This window comes from Canis aureus, chromosome 35 (genome assembly GCF_053574225.1).
Source record: "Canis aureus isolate CA01 chromosome 35, VMU_Caureus_v.1.0, whole genome shotgun sequence".
NCBI lineage: Eukaryota > Metazoa > Chordata > Mammalia > Carnivora > Canidae > Canis > Canis aureus.
In genome coordinates, this window is record NC_135645.1 from 13,371,461 (window position 1) to 13,388,214 (window position 16,754).

The 16,754-nt window shown below is 43.9% G+C and overlaps 1 protein-coding gene across 5 annotated transcripts in view; it reads left to right on the forward strand.

The window, feature by feature from the left end:
* The first annotated feature begins 3,820 nt into the window (after positions 1-3,820).
* The window catches only part of USF3 (upstream transcription factor family member 3), a 50,150-nt gene continuing 37,216 nt past the window's right edge, over positions 3,821-16,754 (forward strand). For 3 of the 5 annotated variants that reach the window (XM_077884084.1, XM_077884086.1, XM_077884082.1), the window contains exon 1: positions 3,821-4,095. The gene's annotated coding sequence lies outside the window, so the exon portion shown is untranslated. Of the gene's footprint in view, positions 4,096-13,992; positions 14,959-16,754 lie in introns of those variants that run through there. The other 2 variants (XM_077884085.1, XM_077884083.1) reach the window with 1 other exon arrangement.

Here is a 16,754-nt window from a genome sequence, read left to right on the forward strand (position 1 = left end):
CCCTAAAAAGATTTGTGCACAAATGTTCTAGCATCTTTATTTGCTTTTTGTTTTGTTTTTTAAGATTTTATTCATTTATTTTTGAGAGATAAGGGGGAGGGGAGCAGATTCCCTGCCCAGCAGGGAGCCTGGTGCAGGGAGCCTGATGCAGGGTTCCATCCAAGGACCCCGGGATCATGACCTGAGCTGAAGGCAGATGCTTAACTGACTGAGCCACCCACTCACCCCTAGCATCTTTATTTGTAATAGTTAAAAATTGCAAACAGCCCAACTGTTCTCCAATCTGAATATATATATAATGTATCCATACATTTGAATACAACTTAGCAACAAAACCTAAAAAATTATTGATACACACAACGAGGTAGATGAATCTCAAAAAAAGGTATGCTTAATGAAATAAAGAGTTTACATTGAATGATTCCATTTACATAAAATTCTAGAAAATGAAAATGAATTATAGCAAGACGCAGTTTAATGGTTGCCTAGAGAACAGGATGAGAGCAAGAGGAAGGAATTAATAAGGAGCATGAGGAAATTTGAGGACAGGATGGATATATTATTTTTGATTGTTGAGATGGCTTCAAAGGTGTATAACTATATGAAACTTAACCAGTTTGTACATTTTATTTATGTATTCATTTTTAATGTGAGTCTACACATTCAACATGGGACTTGAACTCAGGACCCCAGATAGTCACATGCTTTGTGGACTAAGCCAGTGAGGGGCCCCATCTTGTACATTTTAAATATGTTCAATTTGTTTTTCGTCAGTCATACCTCAGTAAAGCTATTTTGTTTTTGATTTGAAAGTCACAGATGGGTGAAGATATTTGCACAACACATACCTGAGAAAGGACTTTCATCAAGAACATACAACTTTCACAACTTAACAAAGACAAGCATCCTGATTTTTTTCATAAAAAGATTTTAGTTATTCATCACAGACACAGAAAGAGGCAGAAACGTAGGCAGAGGGAGAAACAGGCTCCCTGTGGGGAGCTGGATCCCAGGACCCCAAGGTCACAACCTGAGCCAAAGGCAGCTCAACCGCTGAGCCACCCAGGTGCCCCAGGCCTCCTGATTTAAAAGTGGGCTGACGATGTGAACAGTACCAAAGATGCAACTGGCCAATAAACCGGCAAAAATATTCTTGACATCACTAGTTATTAGAGAAATGCAAATTAAAACGAGAGGAAACCATGTCATACCCGCTAGAATGGCTAGAATTAAAAAGACTGACAATATCCAGGGTCGGCGATGATGTGGACCCTCTGGAATCTGCATACGTAGCTGTTGAAAATGCGAAATTTTGCAACCACCCTGGAAAAACAATCGGGCAGTTTCCACGGGAAATACGGAAGTAGATGTCAGGAGATGATCACTGGCTTGCATCTCTTGCATGGACTTCAGAAACCTTCTGTAAAGAAGACGCCAGCTTGGAGCCTCTCTTGCCCAGGCTGCAGATCCGCGGCCCGGGCGCCAGGCGAGACCCCACGGGCCTGGCACCAGGGGGCGCGGGGCGCCCAGAGGACGCGCGCACCGCTCGGGGTCGCGCCCCAGCAGGCCCCGCCTCGGGTGCCGGGGAAGGACACACGCTGCACAGCCCCTGCTTTTGGGGACACGAAGCAGGTGGGTGGAGCAGGGCCGAGAGCAGCTCTTTGCAGCCCGAGCCGCAACCCCAGACCACGCCCTCCGGCTGGCTGTCAGCGCCCCCTTCCCTAGTCCTACATCCCCAGCAATAGAGAAAAGGAGCTGTTAGGAATTGAAATTGCGGATGCAAAAGCAAGGGGCTTGCAGGTCATGCAAACAGCCTTTCAGAGCCATGGAAGGGCCTTAAGCATGTGGGTGAAAACCAGAATCACCTGGACTGTGTGAAAAGTGGACTTGGCCTGGAGGCAAGGAGACCAGTTTCGCTTGACCACCGTGTTTTATCACTAGTATATGTTCGTCAAACACATAGCAGCGAGCCCGAAAATTGGGCTTGTGCAATTATTTGATGTCATCATCCTCTCATACCTAGTGCAGCAAACCAATGCTGAAAGCACAAAGCCAATAGAAAGATCTATGATTAGGACTTCAGCTTCAGTTATGAATGAGGATAAAATAAAAAAGCTGACATTTCAGATCTTTTCAAACAGAAATTCCTCTTATTTGGCACTTCTAAATTGTGCTAGAAAGGCGTTAACGTGTGTTGTTTTTAACAGTGATCCAAAGAAACCCTTAAGTTCTGTTATTCTTGAACCGTCAAAATTGTGTTATGTTACCTTAGGCTTGATAAATTGCAGTTGTTTAGAAAAATCACACACCCCCTAGACGTGATATTTATTAGCCAGAATAGTTTCTTAACATGAATACCTTCTATTCTGATCACAATGGAAATTACTTCCCAAAGCTGGACAAATCAATACTATATAATTTCATGGAGGTGCTATTAGCATTATTAACTACCAGGTTCTGAGCTGTAGGATCTTTTTCAGCTGCAGCTTTGATTTGGTTGTACTAAGTCCATCCAGAGGCTAATTAGAACTACACAGGGCAGGACAGATGAAAATTTTAAAGCACCAAAGTGCAAAAGTTCCACAGTTTATAAGCAACGTTAAAGGCTTTCTGTTTCATCAAACCCTTTAAACCGCTGTGCCAACATTATGCAGCTACTGTTTGACTTTACACTTTTCTTCTCAGTTCAGGGTCAGCATCTTCTGCACACTTGGGCTCAAGTAATCCCCATTATGCCATGTTCTGGAAGTTACCTGGCCCTGCCCATGGACATCTCTAGTATCTGGGACCTTTTCCAAACCTGGTAGTGGAAGCGCTTGGAAATCCTCCACCACCACTAGGTGGAGGACACCTGTTCCAAGGGTGGGAGAGGCATGAGATACGAAGAGAAAGGAGGAAGAGGTCCCAGGGCTCCCAACCCATCCGGGAGGTAGGGGACCCTCAGGTCCCCTGCTGCTCTACACCTGTCAGCTCCAGGTCTCCAGGAGCGCCAGCTTGGGGCCCCAAACCCCGCCCCCCAATGCCACATACTGCAACCCCCCCGCCCCCCAGGGGGGCCCCAGGACACTGCTGAGCACCGTCATCTGCAGCTCAGAGGAATCCGTGCTTTGTTGTAAGTGAAGGATGACAGGTTACCACGACCTACAAATTCGAGCACCGTCAGCTCGGCAGGGATCCTCCAGGGAAAGGGGCAATCGGGGACGTCTGCGTTCCCTTCTTTCTGCCCCGCTTCCCGCGACCGGGGCATCATCCTTCATTCCCCTCCCTGCCCCGTAAGCTCAGAGGAGCTCTCTAATCGTTCTTGAAAGCCTTGCACGCCCTCTTTCCCTTTCAGCTTTTCCAACTTTCCAAACTACCGAAGGACGCGCGACGAGCAGCGCGGAGAACAAGATACAAAGAAGTTTTTCTTGTTCAAACACCTCCTTTTTCCAGGTTCTCAGGGCGGCCCCTTTAAGGAACCAGGCCCACCTCCCTCCCAGGCACCTACTGGCTTCCTCTGCTGCCCATCACTCTACCTTTAAGAATATTTCCTGTTCCTTCAACCCAACTTGCGCACCTCCGTCCCCGCCGGCCCTCCCCATTGGGCCGCGCGCCCGCTTCTCCCTCCGTCTCCTCCCGCCCTCTAGCCTCGCGCAGAGGCGTCCGGGCTCTGATTGGCTGCCGCGGCAGCCTCCCCGGGGCCGGATTGGCGGGCCGGGCGGCAGGGGCGGGCGCGCGGCGCAGCCAGCGTAGGCTGTCCGGGTGCCGAGCGGCGGCCGCGGGAGGGGCGGGGAGGGGCGAGGGGCGAGGGGCGGGGGGAGGGGGGCTGGGAAAGTTGAGGCCGCGCTGCCGCCGGGTCTCCGGCCTTGAGGGCTCGGGCTCGCAGCGGCGGCGGTGGCCGCAGGAAGAGGCGGCGGGGGCGGGGGGAGAGGAGGGCCTGGGCCCGCGCTCCCCCAGCCCCAGAGGAGCAGGCGGCGGCCGCGGACGGAGAGGTTCGCCCCGGCGGCCGGACGCCCCTGCCGTCCCCGCCTGGGACCATGACCCGGGCGGGGGGCGCCGCCGCCGCCGCTGCCGCCGCCGCCGCCGCCGCCGAGGCCGAGACCGCGCAGCCCGCGGGTGAGTGACTGCGGGAGGGGGGCGGCTGACAGCCGGGGCGGGGGCCGGGGGCGGGGGCCGGGGCTGCGGGGGCGGCTCCGGGGGGCGGCCCCGGCTCCGCTCCACCCACCCCCACCCCCCGGAGCCGGAGACCCGAGCGCGGAGCCCGGCGGGGCGCGAGCGTGGGCTGCGGCTGCCGTGCCCTCCGCGACCTCCGGCGGCCCGCGCCCCCTGCTGCCCGGCCCGGCCCGGCCCGGCCCGGCCCGGCGGGGGGGACTCGCGCGGCCGCCCGGCCCCCAGCGGCGCGCGGGGCGAGCGCGGCTCCTGGCGGCCCGGGCGCGCGGGGCTCCGGCCGGAGGGCCTCCGTCACCCCCGTCTCCTTGCCTTGCTCTCCGAGCTTCCTCGGACCCCGCTGGTCGGACGCACGCGACCCCAGAGTCCGAGAGTCAGGCTTGCGTCTCCTCTGTGCGAGCCTTTCCTGTCCTCTGGTAGGATGGGTGCAAGCGGGTGGCCAACCCTCGGAACCCGGCTCCAGGTTTCTTGGCTCTTTTTCATGCCTCACATTTTGATGGTTGGGTTTTCCCTCTGCCCACCCCCCACCCCCCTCCCCGCCCCGTGGCTACGCTGGGAGATGGTCCTTGGAGTTTGCGGACTTTGTCAGGAAATACGAGGCTGCGCGAACCTGCGTGTGTGCCACGGGCTTCCAACTTCTGTTCTCACACCATTTTTACCTTTAAGTAGATATAGTGAGTGACCTAACACCCTCCCCAAAAATAAGACAGTTGTGGCTAACTTAAATTTCGCATAAAGAAGACAGTTGCTTACCTATGAGCAGAGTACAGATTTCTCGAATACACACTTTGTGAGGGACATGGACCCTGAGGCATATTTCATGCCTTTGCTTTTTTCCTTTAAAAACAAGTGACCAAACAAACCAACCTGCTTTTTAAAGGATCAACAGGCTGTCATACTCTCTAATCACCTTTTTTTTTTTTTTTTAAGATTTTTAATTTATTCGTGAGAGATACAGAGGAGGAGAGAGAGAGAGAGAGAGAGGCAGAGACACAGGCACAGGGAGAAGCAGGCCCCATGCAGGGAGCCCGATGTGGGACTCGATCCCTGGGACTCGATCCTGAGCCTGACGTGGGACTCGATCCCTGGGACTTGATCCCTGAGACTCGATCCTGAGCCCGACGTGGGACTCGATCCCTGGGACTCGATCCTGAGCCGGACGTGGGACTCGATCCTGAGCCCGACGTGGGACTCGATCCTTGGGACTCGATCCTGAGCCCGACGTGGGACTCGATCCCTGGGACTCGATCCTGAGCCGGACGTGGGACTCGATCCCTGGGACTCGATCCCTGGGACTCGATCCTGAGCCCGACGTGGGACTCGATCCTGAGCCTGACGTGGGACTCGATCCCAGGTCTCCAGGATCAGGCCCTGGGCCCAAGGCGGCGCTAATCCAACGAGCCACCCCGGCTGCCCCCTCTCTTATCATCTTAATGCGTTTGTTTGTTTTTCCCACAAACACTTGTTTAACGTAGCACAGAGTTGTTGTATGGGATACATTTGTTTCCCTTCATTTGTGAAGTATTCTGACCATATTTGTTACAAAATAAGCAAAATACTTTGTAGTCCTTGCACATCTGAAACCAGGACTAGTATAATGTCTCTAGGTACTGCAAGAATGACTACTTGAATCTCACATTTTGCTCTTCATATGTCTCTTGTATATGTAGGTATTACATCCTCTCTATATTTAGGAGAGAACATTTGTAAAAATCCATCCATGGATGTAGCCTAGAACATTCCTTAATATGAAAGCATTTCACTGCAGGGATGTAAGGGCAGCATGGGATGGAAATGTTTTCTAAGTTAGTTGTCTGTAGGACATCATGGAAATAAAACTCTTAAGTTTCACACCGTGCAGTCAATGAACCAGTCATGTAAGAGAAATTGATGGGTTGTTTTCTGATTTTCGGAGATTAGCATTGTCAACAAGGGAAAAGAAACACTAAGAAAACAGAATGTTTAACTCAGGTTGGAAGATAAGCTTCAGTAGGTAATCAGCTCAGAATTGTTACTTATAAACAGGAACTGAGATCAAGTGTAGACTTAACCATATCTGTCATGCCTTATACTTCTCCATCCTCAAGCCCAGTGGTTCTGAATCTGGACTATCGAGTAGAATCCCCTTGTATGCTTTTACATTTTAACATCCTTGCCGCTCCCCTCAAAGATTCTCTTGCTTTTGATACGGGGTAAGCCCTTGCCGGAGGTACAATTTTTAAAGATTTCCAGGTGTTTCTGTTTAGCAGTCATGGTTGAGAACTACTGAGCCTAGAAGTGTCCAAGCTGCTAGGCTTGTGTTCTAGGCTCTGTTAAAATCAGGCCCTCACTCATGCGTCCACTTTTTACCCAATGCCTTCCAAACCTTTGGACCTTCTCATGGTTCCACAACTATGTGGTTCAGATCTCTGCTTTTCTTAATGACATTGATCTTTGCAACCCTAGTTTCAGGTTTGATTCTATCTCAGATGTTTCTGTTGTAGCTTTCTCCCACCTTGATTTGCATTGAATTCATGTATGGATGTCAGTGTCTTCCATATCTTTTCCTGATTTCTTCAGAAGATTGATTATTTTCTCCTCTGTGGCCCCATAACATCTTGTACTTATTTCTGGGTTAATGCTAATCACGTTGCCATAAATATGTGTTTCTCCACTCTTTCCACCAGACTGCTGCCTCGAGCCTCCATGTTGAGCAACTCTACTTTGTATTTTTTCTTTAAAGTAGGTTCCACACCCATTACATTGTATTTTTAAATACCAGTGCCACATAGCAAAGCTAGAACCCCCAACATAGGAACTGTGTTCTCTTCGTCTTTGTAATTTTATTTATTTTTAAAAGATTTTATTTTTGAGCAATCTCTACAGCCAGTGTGGGGTTTGAACTTCCAACCCTGAGATCAAGAGTCGCATGCTCTATGACTGAGCCAGCCAGGTGCCCCCATCTTTGTAATTTTAGGACCTAAGGTAACACTTGTCATTACTAGGGACTTAGTAAATGTTTGTTGAATGAATAAATGACTGTCATTGTTATATGGCTGTATAGAGACAGCCCTATACATCGTTACGTAGGTTAATTTGACATTGAGTGATTTGCTATTAAATATTCTTATGTCTCATACTTACATTAGGAACTCGTTAGTGGAATTTAAGTAATTACAGTTGTGGCAGATCCCTTAAACTTGTAATCTTCCTTCCAATATGTGTGGGGATATACAGTCTTTTACCCTGAGCTCTAGAGGTTGACTCTTGTTGTCCATAAAATATTTGTGGAACTCTCACTAAGAGAAAGGCTTTTAACTGTCCAATTGGATAATTTTTCTTTTTCTCATTAAAGTTTCCATATGAGTACAATTGTACTACTTCAGAAGGCCAGATCTTTTAATTAGATCAGTAGAGCATGATAAGTTACTCCTATTAATGTGCTAATACTGTGTTTTAAATTCAGTTCATCAAGTATTTATTGAGTGCTTACCATGTGCCTAATAGTCATAGGTGCTAAAGAGAATACAGAAATAGTAAACACGGAGAACTCAGCTCTTAAGAAGTTTTTAGACTTATAGAAAGGATTGGAGAATACCATATCAAATAATTCAGGGACTGAACACAGTATTCATTAGATGCTAATTTAAACATAAGTACCCCAAATCTAATTTTCTATCCACTATGGAAAATTAAGAAAGACCAGATATTCTTCCAATAGACATTTATTACTCCCATATATTGAGTAATAATTGTTGAGGATACAAATCTAAAAGATGTGGTTTCTACCATTTAGAAGCCTAACAGGCTAGTGGGAAAAACCAGTAAGCATGTAGATTATATTTCATGTTAAGACTTTGTGGAATATATGTCAGGATGTTTGGGACTAATCTCTAGGGATCAGAGAAAGTTTCAAAAAGGATAATTAGGAGTTTTCAGTTGGAAGGTTGATCCGAACATTCCACACAAACTAACAGGTACAAAGGCTGGAAATGAGAGGGAGCATTTCTTAATTAAGGTGCTGAAAATAGATGGGTATCAGTGGAAAGTGCTATGTTAGAGAGTATGGACTTTGGAGTCAGACAAACTTTTATTCCCAATTGCTTTGAGCCCTTATAGGTCTTGCCTATGTGGGGTAGCAGTAGTCTACTGGTTACTTCACTGCTAGTGTTAGTACAAAGAGGCACCCCAGGATTCTTCCAGTTTCCATCTGTGCGCCTGTACTTTCCCTTTTAACTATTGCCTGGCTCTGTGTGGAGCCCCAGATAACCTTACCTCGCAATTAGTGAAGCTGTTACTGGGTCTCTGGTTGAAAGCTTTCTCACCTTAGCTATTATAATTTCTTACAGCAGGAGTCACGGTGAAAGGAGACAGGGAGAAGAAAGTTGAGGTGTAACCATTAGAGGAACCACTTCCACCTCCACTATAATTTCTCTTAGGTTATGAGCAATAGAAATTGCCTTTGGCTAACTGAAGCAGAAAATTTATGGGTAGATTTATGGATAGATATTGGGTATGCTCACAGAAGTGAGGAAAAGCAGAATAAGCAACCCTTGGAACGGCCTAGGGACAGCAGCTTCTAAGATTATATGGGCCTATGGGGCTAACTCAGCACTAGCCACCTTCCTGCCTTGTATGGTCTTATTGGTCATCCCTGGGCCAACCCGAGAGATAAGCTCATGTTTGATGGTCCTGTCAGATCTCAGAAATCAGGCAGAGAGGTTCTCCAAAGGAAAACTTAGGTATTGTTGTCATAAAGCCAAAAACAACAGATATTTCCTATAGAGTTCATCGGATTTTGATAATGTGGAGATCTTTTGCAAGCAGTTTAATAAATAAAAGCCAGGTAATGGTGAGCAGAAGAGTGGATGGTGAGGAAGAAGGGACATTGAGTATGAATTACTTGTTCAAGAAGCCTGATGGGTGGGAGGGAGAAATAATGGGAACACATAGAAGGTGTTGCAAGGTCAGAGAAATTTTTTTTTGCCTTTTAAATGAAGAAAAAAAAATGGAATAAGAATGTATTTTAATGGAAAAGCACTAACAGAGAAGAAGTTAATAATATGAGAGAGAAGAGATATTACGTAACAAGATTACTAAGAAGTGAGAATGATAGAATCCAGAACAAAGGTAGTGGGTTTAGCTGGAAATATTAGGGAAAGTTTTAGAGAGGAGGATGGACTTGCACTGGGCCTCAAAGGGTTAATAGCATTTGAAAAGCTAAGCAAAGTGGAAAGGTCATTTCAGTGGGCAAATAGCAAGATTTAGCAAAAAAATGAATAGCTGATAAGGAGCACAGGGAAGAACCTGTCTGGAGGGCAGAGGAGGGAAGGGTAGATGGCATGATTAGCTTCATAGCCCTGCTCCTGTGTGTGTGTGTGTGTGTGTGTGTTGTATTAAGTGTAAGTGGATGAGTGAGACTGGCCAGTGAAGAAGGTGGTGTTAGGTAGAGTCATGAAAGCTAGGACCCAAGAGTTTGGATTTGAAACAGTAGATGGTAGAAAATAGTACTGTGGATTCCGGAGCACGGGAGGTACATGTTGAGTACCATGAATTGGAAATATTACCAAGACATTGAAATATGAAACCATGGAAGAATAGGTGAAAGACTGGGAGCTAAAAAGACTTGGGGACGCCTGGGTGGCTCAGTGGTTGAGCATCTGCCTTTGGCTCAGGGCCTGATCCCGGGGTCCTGGGATTGAGTCCCACTGAGGATCCCCTCAGGGAGCCTGCTTTTCCCTCTGCCTATCTCTCTCTCTCTCTGTCTCATGAATAAAAAAAAAATAAAAATAAAAAAATAAAATTAAAAAAAAAAAAAAAAAGAGCCAGACATGTATAAAACAGGGCCTAATCTGAGATGGTAGGAAAAAACAGGAGGAGATGAGCATTGTGAAAAGAATTGAAAGGATTTGGTGAGAAAGTTTGTAGATTATTTTTGGGTTTAGAGCCAGGTTAAAGTTTTGGTGTCATTGACAAAATGGAGAAATTGGAAGAAAGTCTCTTAAGAGGCAAAGCAATTCAACATGTTGCAAAAACCTGTTAATTGGTATTGAAATGAAATGTTCTGAAGAGAAGTTGCCTAACCAAAGGTTTGGAGCAAGATCTGTGTTGAAAGTTGGCTTTATTATAAAAAAAGTAATGCCTTTTACACAGAAACTGTTTGAAACTATGTAGAGAGAAAGCAAATAGAAAAGCAAACAGTATGGAGCCTTGGAAGTCAAAGTGAGAGACAGGGATTCGTGTTAGAGAAAGATGATGCATAATTGGGGACAAGGAAGGGAACGTAGGAGAGAAAATGTGGGGAAAAAACAGCAGCAGCCTCCAGTCCTGCAGAGAGGAGGGGAAGGCAGAGAAAGACCTCTGATGTGGACAACAGTAGTCCTCATCTCTAAGAAAGCAGTTTTGGTTGGTGGAAACAATCAGAAGACTCTGCACGGGGTTTAGGAAGGATTGGCCAATGAAGGAAAGATGAGAAGCTTCAGAGGATAGAAAAGACAGTGAATTCTTATTTAATAAGCTCCATAGTTTGGAAGCAAAAGAGAAATGGCTAAGAAGAAATGAAGTGCTAAAGAGAAAGGAATCAAGTATAGAGTCCCACCATAAACGGAAGAGTTAGCTCTAGGATGTTCTGGTGGGCTGAAGGGACAGATGCACGGGCAGAGGTCTCTTATGGTATATGTAGGATACAGTTAAGGAACTCACACTAGGTGACTCCGTCTTCCCAGTGAATTAGGGGGGAAATGGAAAAAGGCAACTATTGTGTAGTGAGCTCTTGCTGTGTACCAAACACTTTGCTTGATCTATTAAATGTATTAACATGTAAACTCACAACAGTCCTCCCAGATGGTGGTGATAGTCTCTCAGTTTTAAATGTGAGGATGCCAAGACTTTAAGGAATACTTATTTTTTTATGGAGGAACTTAAAACAATTATTATTATTTTTAACTAATCTCTACACCCATCATGGGGCTTGAACCTACAACTCTGAGATCAAGAGTTACACACTCCGTGGACTGAGCCAGCCAGGCACCCCAAGGAATACTTACTTTATTTTTTCTTAAGACTTTATTTATTTATTTGAGAGAGTGAGCACATGAGAGAGAGAGAGAGAGCACACATGAGTGGGGGGAGGGGCAGAGGCAGAGGGAGAAGCAGGCTCCCCACTGAGCATGGAGCCCAACATGAGGCTGGATTCCAATCCTGAGATCATGACTTGAGCCAAAGGCAGACACTTAACCAACTGAGCCACCCAGGGGCCCCAGGAATACTTACTTTAAAATCAAATAGCTAGTGAATGTCAGCTTTAAGATTTGATTCTAGGTCTGATATCAAAGGCTATTCCCATTCACCTATACCATTCATTCATTAATATGAGGTAGCAAGTATATATGGGGGTATTATAGTGATTAGAGTGACTTTGCCTCAGAATTACTTTCGGGGCCTTAAAAAATTCCTGCACCCTGCCTCAGTCTTTCACTCCTTCACCAACATACTTACTGATTACCTACTATATTAGCATTCTCCAGAGAAACAGAACCAATAAGATACATATCACAAGATGAGCCCAGAGCATCATATAGTGCAAAAAAGTAAGGAAGCACTAAAAAAAAATGAGGGTGAGAGAGAGGTGAGGGTATGTGAAAAGGATATAGGAGCCAGCCTGAAAGAGTCCCCAATGACCAGAGCTTGAACAATTTTAACAACAAAATAACTGTAGCATTCTATTTTGACACAAAGGATAAAATATTTCCTTGACTCCATACTGATATAAATAAATGATTGAATAAATAAATTGGGGGAGAAATCTCCTTTGCAGAATAATTGTAAAAAATATATTTAGATACTCCCTTCTCCAAGAGGTGGGTATTAGTTCCCTTCTTGTTGAATGTGGGCTAGACTTAGTACCTGCTTCCAAAGAATAGAGTATGGAAAAAGAAGAATAGTAATGTAGCAGTAATTACTCGAGTCTTGTTAACAGGAAATTTCAGGAGGAAAGTTGGTGTGGGAGACTACATCTTTTATAACTTAAATCCTTTAATGTGATCTAAGTCGTTTAATTTAGGGTGTTTTATTTATATAATGAAGAAATCTAAGGCACCTGGGTTGTGTGGTTGGTTGAGAGACCGACTCTTGGTTTCCCCTCAGGTCATGATCTCAGGGTCATGAGATTGAGCTGTGCATTGGGCTCTGCACTCAGCAGAGTCCACTTGAGACTCTTTCTCCTTCTGTCCCACCCCTTAAAATAAATAATCTTTAAAAAAATCTAGTTAAGTAACAAAAAGAATTAAAAATAGGAAAATAAGAACACATCATTATTAGTGTTCAAAAGCTGGGAAGAGTGTCATCTAAAGATCAGAAACATTGAGGAATTTATGAAAAATGCAGTGCATATGGGATCAGGTTGATGGCAAAACCATACGGTGTGGAGAGATCTGCAACCCAATATGGACATAAAGGGGAAACAGTAGGAAAGTGAGTTTTCCCACTGCAATTCTGGAAAAATCCCAAAGCTCATAGACTGTGGAAAGTAGGAGAGGGTAGAGGTTGACTGTCTTAGTCTGTTCAGGCTGCTCTAACAAAGTATAGACTGGTTGACTTGTAAACAAAAGGCATTTATTTCTCACAGTTTTGGAGGCTGGAAGTCCAAATCATGGTGCCAGCATGGTTGGATTCTGGTGAAGGCCTTCTAGATTGCAGACTACCTACTTCATGCTGTATACCCTTACATGGAACAGGCAAGCTTTCCGGGCCTTGTTTCATAAGGGCACTAATCCCATTCACGAGGACTTTGCTCTCACGACCTCAACATTTCCCAAAGGCCCTGCCTCCTAATACCATCACCTTGGCGGTTAGGATTTCAACATATGAATTTTGGGGAGACACAAACTTTCAGACCATAGCAATGGTCAAAGGTAATTAATTAGTAGACTTCAGAACAACCATAGCAGGGCAATTAGAATACCTAATTACAGCGCTTACTCACAGGGCTAAGCTACTAGCACATATTTGTATGAATTGAGGGTATCTCCATCATGGACTTTAGGGGCAGAGAGAGAATCAGGGTTATACTTTAGAGAACTTCCAGTTTTCACTGTGAATGTGGTGCTCCTTTCTTCAGAAGGCACTCATCTAGTTGTTTACCTCATCCATCAATGTGTGATAATTTTGATAGCCAGAACTCTTATTTTTTTTTTTTTAAGATTTTGTCTATTTATTTGACAGAGAGAGCTTGCACACAAGCGGAGCGAATGCCAGGCACAGGGAGAGGGAGAAGCAGGCTCCCCTCAGAATAGGGGGCCCAATGCAGGATTCCATCCCAGGATGGTGGCCTGAGCCAAAGGCAGATACTTAACTGACTGAGGTACCCATATGCTCACCCAGAACTCTTTTTTTTTTTTTAATATTTTATTTATTTATTCATGAGAGACACAGAGAGAGAGGCAGAGACACAGGCAGAGGGAGAAACAGGCTCCATACAGGGAGCCCAACGTGGGACTCAATTCCCGGTCTCTAGGATCAGGCCCTGGGCTGAAGGCGGCGCCAAACCGCTGAGCCACCCGGGCTGCCCATCAGCCAGAACTCTTAAACTCAGCATGGACATTCATGGCAGAGAAGACTAATTTTTACGTGTATTAAAGTACTGATTCTTAGTAGTAGATACACATTAAAATCAAATAGGGAGCTTTCTTTAAAAAGATGATTTCTATAGTGCCTGCAGAATTGAGAACCACTTTGTTAGGGAAACCAGCTTCATCTGCCAATTCAGTTAACTGACTCTCACTAAATATTTTTTTTTAATTTTTATTTATTTATGATAGTCACACAGAGAGAGAGAGAGAGAGGCAGAGACACAGGCAGAGGGAGAAGCAGGCTCCATGCACCGGGAGCCCGACGTGGGATTCGATCCCAGGTATCCAGGATCGCGCCCTGGGCCAAAGGCAGGCGCCAAACCGCTGCGCCACCCAGGGATCCCCCTCTCACTAAATATTTAAGGAAAACCACTCTTTCATCAAGAAAGAGTGACATCAAGCTGAACAGAAGGAGGAATTGACCTTTGAGAAAACAAATTGAATATAATAGACAAAAGATAACATTTTTGTCCTAAAATATCCTAAAAAATTCGAGAGCATGTAATCTCCATAAAATAGCAATGAGTGCTATGAAAAAGAAATGAGAACAAGAAAGTTTTTGGAAATTGGAAACATGTTTTCTGAAATAAAAACTTCGGTAGCAGGCTGAATAGCAGCATAGTTATAGTAGATGACTAATGAACTACATAATGAAACCAAGGAGTTCTTCTAAAATATGGTACAAGAAGACAAAGAAGAAAATTATGAGCTATTGGACTTGCAAAATAATTCTAGAACTAACGACTCTAGAGCTAAAATTCTACACAATTGTAGTAAGTATCTGGCATGGGAGATGGGCAGTGGACAGTTGGTGGGTAACATAGAGTATGTTAAAACTTTTAGTGGGAGGGGAGGAGATCATACTGTTTTAATAGGAAGAAAGTATATTTAAATTTTAATATTAAGATACTTTATCATAAGCAGTTCCTTTTCTCTCAGCTTTATCCTCTCAGCTTTGCTTTTCTTTGTGTACACTTTCATCCTTAAACTGGCGTCTTTCTTTTGCAAGATGTCTGTATTTGAAATTATATGTTTTCTCTTTAAATTGGAAAGGGAAAGAGCATAGCTACCCGCACCATCAAAGAAAAGTCCTGAAGTTTGTTATGTTTGGACCAATTTGAGACCAGTCACTGTGCCCAGAAAAAAAAATCACTTGCCAAGGCCTGCCAGCCACTACCACTGAAGCACAAGGGCTGATTTAGAGGTACTTACGTAAGTGAAAATGGGGGGATTTCATGAAGTGGAGAGGAGAAAATACCAAATAAATGTCCACTGTAGTATGTTTCTCAAAATTGTTAGGGAGATTCATAAATCAAGCAGATAAAGTAGGAAAACAGGTATTGAGGAAAATAAAGTATGAGGCAAGGAAAAGTAAAAAAATGGTGGTGGGGAGAGAACAGAATATGACCATCAGGGACAATATTTACAATAAATATGACTGGAATAAATTCTCTCTTTTTTTTCCTTCTTTTTTCAAAAAGGCTCTTAGATGGTATAGAACCAAATCTCCAGGTGACTTCAGACAAATATAAAACAAAATAACGCAGGAAGTTTTAAAAAGAAATATGCATGCTCTGGGGGCGAATGTTGAGTAGAAGAAAATGCACAGTAATTTTTTTTTTTTTTCTTTATTCATGAGAGACACAGAGAGGCAGAGACATGGGCAGAGGGAGAAGCAGGCTCCATGCAGGGAGCCCGATGCGGGACTCGATCCTGAGAGTCCAGGATCACACCATGAGCCAAAGGCAGGCACTAAACCGCTGAGCCACCCAGGGATCTCCATGCACAGTAATTTGTTATCAAAATTTATTCCAAAGAGCAAACATTGACTTTTAAAAATATTTAATATAACTTTTTACCTAAGGAGATAATAATACACACTCTTCTCAAATACTCATGTAACACTTAACAAAAATACATCACGTAAGAGGACGGTAAAGAAACTCTCAAATTCTAAAAATTAGATACTTTTTGAAAAAAGTTTATTTAGGTAACCTCCACACCCAAATGTGGGGCTTGAATTCATTACCCTGAGATCAAGAACCGCATGCTCTACTGACTGACCAGCCAGGCACCCCTAAAAATTAGGTACTATTTATTGCCAATCATAATACAAGGGAACAGTTCACATACACACATATAAATTAACAAAGGTGGAGCCAAAAAAAGAAATACAACTACTTGGAAAACTTTATTTCAACTCAGGTTGAAGAGGATGTGAAAGTTGAAATTACAAGGAAGAAAAAGTCAAGATAATAAAAAGCAAATCACAGAAAAAAGTATAAAGGATTCATGACATGTGAAAGGGTATTCAGTCTCACTAGTCATCAAGGAGATGCAAGTTAAACAATAATAAGATATCTTGTTGCCCTTTGGACTGAGAAGAGCTCAAAATATGTTGATTGCAGTCTTTTTTTCAGGATTGTCTTTAGTAGCAAAAATAATAAAAGAGGAAAAGGGAAAAAATGAGTAATTGGTCAATGGAGAACAGCTAAATAAAGTATGGCTCTGTGCTACATAACACTATGTACATATTAGAAAGAATAAGGTAAATTCATATTTACTTACCTAGAAAGATGTTTATATTTCTAACTAAAAATAAAGCATGTTTCAGAGTGACATATATGGAATGATTTCATTTTTATAAAAAGTTTATGTGCATGTGATAATATCAAGAAAATTGGTATCAAATTGATTCCCAACTAGGAGAGTAAAACGGAATAGATGGTGGTGGGGACTTTAATTTCTTCCCCACAAAAAACGGATGTAGTTTTTTGTTTTTCAATATAGTATTTTTTAAAATAATTTAAAATTTAGCTGAAACTACATACTATTTAGAAATTAATGACTATTCGGCGATTGACAAAATTGTACCTTGAGTAAATATTATAGTCTTAAATACATTTGTTAGAAAGACTGAAAAGTTAATTCATACTGTAGAAGAGAAAATGCATACATGTGGCAGAGGATTAAAATTCTATATAAGGATATACAGTAGGT